Here is a 5,000-nt window from a genome sequence, read left to right as displayed (position 1 = left end):
CTAACCTTAGAGACAAGGGCGGTTCAAATCATAGATAGGGCAGAGAAGGCAACAAGGAAGAAGACAGTACCTACGATCAAGGTAGTGTGGGAACCGAAATTCGCACTGTCGATTTTAGTTAAGTTGAAACGTAGGAAAACTAAGTTGATCTAGTTTTCCCCGAGGATCCCGGCTATCTGCTGGGCCACGCACGACAAAGTTAATACGAGTCTAGTTTGGGAATAAATGCGTAAAATAAAGAGAGCAAAAAGAAAGAATCTTATTTCCGACTCTGCGGAGAGCGTTGGACAACAGGTCGAGATCTCGGCCGCAAAAGCTGTCTAAGTTGCTCAAGAGTGATTTCTTTTCTCTGATTTCGGATCCCCCTTCCTCTGCTCCTAGCTCTGCTTATATACACCCATATGACAGTCTATTCTTGATGGGCTGAGTCCGCCGCAGGCTGGACTTTTTCCATTTTCGTCTGCTTTCGCGTTTATAGGGAAAGTTGACATTTATCTTTTCGGAAAGTTGACATTTATCTTTTCAGAAGTTTAACATTTATCTTGCCATGCGAAGATAATTGTAAACCGTCGTATCTATCCTTTTAGAAAATCGTAAACGGGTTGTTCGATCGGGTTTGGTTCCTTCCGGGCCGTCTTCCGATCTTCCGCTGTTTTCTACGATTTTCTTTGAAAGAATGCTCCTACTTGGATGTCGAATCTTTCGGAAGATCTTCGGTCCATTGCTGAGGCACATGATGTTTTAAGATAACCATCACCGTTTTATACGAAGTCTTCCTGTCCGTTGACGTCTTACGGGTTCTTTGGAATCTTGGAGCAGAAAAAGGAGTTTTGTTTGCGGGATCTCGGAAAGTCGCAAAACACGGATTTCTGGCGACCCGGAGGCCTAGAACTTATGCACGAAGACTAGCCGTCCGACGTCCCGAGCCAGCACGGGGCTAGCCGCCCGGCGACTACGGCCAGCACGGGCGCTAGCCGCCGGCGGTCACGGCCAGCACGGGGCTAGCCGCCCGGCGGCCACGGCCAGCACGGGGCTAGCCGCCTGGCCGCCACGACCGTTACGGGCGCTAGCCGCCGGCGGCCAAGGCCAGCACGGGGCTAGCCGCCCGGCGGCCACGACCGTTACGGGCGCTAGCCGCCGGCGGCCACGGCAAGCACGGGGCTAGCCGCCCGGCGGCCACAGCCAGCACGGGCGCTAGCCGGCGGCGGCCACGGCCAGCACGGGGCTAGCCGCCCGGCGGCCACGGCCACGTCCGGAGTTGGCTGCTCGGTTCCTTCGGCGTGTGCGTGTTTTTTGCGTTTTTAGTTTTCCGTAGGTCTTTCCTTGTGTAGAAAATGTTTCTAGCAGTTGATTTCGAGATGATTAATCTCTAACTTAATTTTTTCCCGAGGTTTCTCGATTAACAAATAGTCTCTCGAGGTTGCTCTAATATTTTTCATGTTTTTCCGAGATTTTCGGACATCGATTTCGTCTTGACCGATTTTGACCCCAACAAGTAGCCCCCAGCTAGCTAGGGCCGTAGGGTTCGTAGGTCCTAGCTTGCGGTATGGTTCGTGAGGAAAGTATGGAGATGAAATCGTGTCGAAAGTCGGGGTGAATAGTAAAATTTTGCCTATAAAGACTTGTGAATCTTTTACCATTCTTACCTCACCCAAGAATCTCAAGTTAATCTCTCTCTTGCAAATTCTCTCTCTTATTTTAAGAAAAGAATGACTTCAAGATCAAGATCCTCGAGGAGGCAGTCTCACTCGTCTTCGGATAGTTTTCATGCCGAGGAAGAAGTTCCGAAGCCCGAGGTTTCAGAGATCAACAGGAATGCGTACTGCGACGCTGTCTTTGGTTCTGATGCTCCTCTTCCCGTGATTTCGATTCCCCGACGACCTCTGAGGATGCGCAAGGAAATTGACTCGCCGAGCGAAGTATCCCCTGAATATCTCGGAACTCTTCGAGAGTTTTATGAGGTTCCGAAGGGAGTCATGTTTCGCATTCCTCGTGGGACCGAGAGTCCGGAGCATCCTCCGGAAGGTTACTTTACTTGTTACGAGGCGTTCTTGACGCAATGCCGACTGTAGTTCCCAATCCCTGGGATCGTTGTTCAGGCCCTCGACCGTTTCGGAATCGCAATCAGCCAGCTGAACGTGCCGGCTCTGGAGAGTTGGCTTGGCGTTGTGATTCTGAGTTACGAGTTAGGGATGGACCTTAGTCCTGCCGATTTCGAAGGGTTGTGGAACTCCAAGACGACGAGCATCAACAGAGTATACTCCATGAAGGCGAGGACCAATTTTTTGGTAATCCATGGAGTCACCTCGCATGCCAAGGATAGATGGAGAGTCTGTCGAGGAAGGCTTTCTCCATTTATTCCCGACGGACTGGTTGTACCAACGAGGTAAGATTGTTGCATCTCCTTTCTTAGAATCCGAAAGGCGAGTACTGATCGTGTATTTTTTTTTTTTTTTTTTTTTAGAGAACAGGTGTCTCGCGCATGTTCCTTCCGATCTCCTGACCAAGAGGGGCATTTTTAGGTCTAGGCCTTGTTCCTGGAACTCCTTCACTCTCGACCGGATTCGAGGGGCAGTCGCGCTTCACCGATCGCGAGGCGGTACACGGCCCTGTGTCAATGATAGGTCCTACGTTTTTGCCCCTTTAAGGCAGAGGCGGAGGCCTCGTAAGAACAAAGGGATCGCCTTTGAGACTTCGTCGGGGGATGGGGCACCGCCGAGATACGATCCTGGTTTTACATCAGGGAATCAGGATGCTCCTCCCCGGGTGATTTCTTTGATGAACTTCCTCCGGCGTTTTCCCGTGACGAGTCTTTGGACAACGATGAAAGGGACAAAGTGACTGCGGAGGGTGCTCGCTTGGTCAACGAGGTTTGTTTTTGAAACTTGAGTAAACCCCCTTTTCTTTTTATTTGACCTCGGCTTCTTTGCAGGCCGTGAGAGTGTGGAATGCATCGATCAATGGGAGTTTCCGCACTGCCCGGCTGGCCCGTTTCAAAGCGGAGGAAACGGAAAGGGAATTTGCTAAGTATCGGTTGGAGGTGGAGGAGCAAAATCGCCGGCAAGCCAAGATCCAAGCTCGAGCCCTCGTTCGTGCGGAAAGGAGCGGACGGAGAAGAGCTGCCGCCGAGCTGAACCGAAGGACCGAAATTTTTTCTACCGAGTTCGAAGCGTACAAAGAGGCTCAGGACTTTGTAGGTGATTTTCGCGAGTGCCGCGGTTCGGTCGGTACCCTCAACAAGATGCAGCGTGAGGACTTCTCTCTCTCCGGCGAACTTGCCACGATGGGTGGCTCGATGAGAATATGTGCCAACGCCGAATCCTTTGTTCCTCCGATCGAAGGGAGAATTCGAGAACTGTGGAATCCTATCCAAGTCTCGGAAGATACGGCGGATGTAGGCGAGGGCCCAAATGCAGGCGACGGGGGTGAAGAGGTCGACCAGCCCGACTCTTCGTTCGGAATTTCTCTAACCGACTGTTATGCATTTGATTATAATTTGTGGTAGGCCAAGTGTGGCCGTTTGTATGTATGTGTTGCGACCCTTAGGAGGTCGCGTGACTTTGTGCTTTTCGGGATCGACCGTTGGTGGCTTTCGAATCCCTGTTATAAATGCTTTTTGTGAACTGTGCGTTTTGATTTATACTTTCGTCAAGTGTAGAGGGTTCGAATACGTGTAGTCACTTCGCATTCAAGCTCTTTTTTTTGTCGCCTGGTCCGTAGGTCACTTTGTAGCGAACGTTAGGTTTGTAAGCGATAAGAGGCAAATTTTGGATCTCGTATTCTGGATACTTATGCCTATGAGATGTCTTAGATACCAGCAAGGCCGGGTTTAGGGCAAGACCTAGGTCTACTTTCGGACTGAAGATGTGCGATGACAAATCGGCTTTCGTTTTGCTTGTTTGCGATTTCGACCTGACTCGTACCGTTCTAGAATCTGCGAAGTGCTTATCGGCTTATACGATTCGTTTGGATACGAGTCGAGCTACTTCCTTTACGAAGAGCTAACCAAAATTTGGATTTTTGTATAGCGCGCTATGATATCCTTGTTGGATGTAAGAGGACTTCGTTAGAAGCCAGACTACGAATTTGATTGAGTGAAACGTTTCTATGTTTTTCTGTCGTGGCCAATCGACGGAAATGAGTTTTATAGTCGCGGAAAGACTGTTTGATAGAGTTTTTTAGAGTCGCGGACGGACTGTTTGAAGGAGAATCAAGACTTTTCGAGAACTAACGACGTCTCGCGTTCCTCAAAGATATGATTTTCGTAATGTTTATGCGTTGAGTAAGCATTAAAAAACTTATAAGGTAGAGTACATGTGAAAAGTATTTTTGCGGGAGTACAAAGATGTTTGTTCCCATCTCCCCCCCCCCTTTTTGGTGAGGGGGATAGCTGAACTCGTCGGGTTGCGACGAGCTGCCTACGTACCTCTTGCAAGGATCAAGCCATCTCGTAGTTCTGTTCCTGTCGCGGTTGCTACTACTCCACGATTTCCGGCGCCTTGACTGTTTCGGCTAAGTCGGCGGTCGCGTTGGGAGTTAGGTCATCCGTTTTCTCGGCGATGGACTCGAGGATTTTCCCGCTGTCCTGAGTCGTGGCCTGTTCGGACAAATCCGAATTGTTTTTTGCCGAGTTCTCGGAGACACTCAGGCTCTTCTTGGTTCGCTTCGGGTTAGCTACTGGGGCGTTCCGATTGCTGCGAAGTTCATGTTCGGCTAGGAAGCAGAGTCGCGACTATTTTTGGCTTCCCCAGATTATTGCCGTTCCAGTTGGTGTTGGAAACTTGACGCCGAGGTGGTAAGTGGACGGGACTGCCTTCATGGCGTTTATCCAAAGAGTTCCCATTATGGCGTTATAGATAGCCGGGTTATCCACTACCGCGAATTCGACGATCTTTGTGACTTCTTTAGCCATGACCGGGAGTCTGATTTTCCCGAGGGTCATGGATGTGACGCCCGAGAATCCAGTCAATGGTCTTGGTTCTGGGATGACTTCTCCGAGG

The sequence above is a fragment of the Raphanus sativus genome, chromosome 7, assembly GCF_000801105.2.
Source record: "Raphanus sativus cultivar WK10039 chromosome 7, ASM80110v3, whole genome shotgun sequence".
NCBI classification, from domain to species: Eukaryota; Viridiplantae; Streptophyta; class Magnoliopsida; order Brassicales; family Brassicaceae; genus Raphanus; species Raphanus sativus.
The sequence above is the reverse complement of the archived record's forward strand: the minus strand, read 5'-3'. Positions refer to the sequence as shown.